Consider the following 839-nt stretch of genomic DNA (forward strand, 5'->3'; position numbering starts at 1 on the left):
CACACTAATTGTATCTCTTAACTTTAGTAAATTTGGTCACTATAATTTTTTTTAAGGAAATACAAAATTTGATAACAAGGTCAGGATACAATTTAATTATTTTTGTGTTATGAGTTTGGACAAGAAATATTAAAATATTTAAAATTATAAATAATTTACAGTATTCGTAAAAATAATTTGAAATATTTTACTATGACAAAAATAACCTTCCAGCTTAAGCTTTCCTCCGAGCATACGAACAAAAATTTAGCAAGAATGCTTGCTTAATCCCCCAAATATATTTGTACGAACATATCTAATGGTATGACTTAACCAAGAGCAATGTAATAGGTGGAGTGTTTTCGACATGACCTAGAGCCTTGCGGACAAAATTAGATCGCTAGTAGGGTGCAGGTAATTAAGGGTTAAACAAATAAAAAAGTCTTCCAAGCTGATAAGTGTTTATTTTGCATGAGCTAAGTGTGTTTTATTATTTAGTTTTAGGTGTGTTTTAGTTAATTTTATAGTTAATTAACCAGGTTTCTTGTGAAGTTTGCATTTTGTGGTTCAATTGTGAAAAACTTGCATTTTTGTGTTTAAGTGGTAAAAACTTCATGTTATGTAGGATTTATTGGCTCAATCATCAAATGAAATGAATTGAGAAGATATTTTGATGATTCTTGATGATTTGAAGTGATTTAAAGAGGGTATGAAGTATGAAAGTATCATAGTGTGAAATGTAATCAAGTGCAAAAGAAGAAATGTTTGACAACTTTGATACTGTATTCCAGTTATAACTTGAATTACAAGTATTGGATTAAGATGATTCTTGAAGTATTTTGAAACTAATACACATATCT

The sequence above is a fragment of the Coffea arabica genome, chromosome 6c (genome assembly GCF_036785885.1).
Source record: "Coffea arabica cultivar ET-39 chromosome 6c, Coffea Arabica ET-39 HiFi, whole genome shotgun sequence".
NCBI classification, from domain to species: domain Eukaryota; kingdom Viridiplantae; phylum Streptophyta; class Magnoliopsida; order Gentianales; family Rubiaceae; genus Coffea; species Coffea arabica.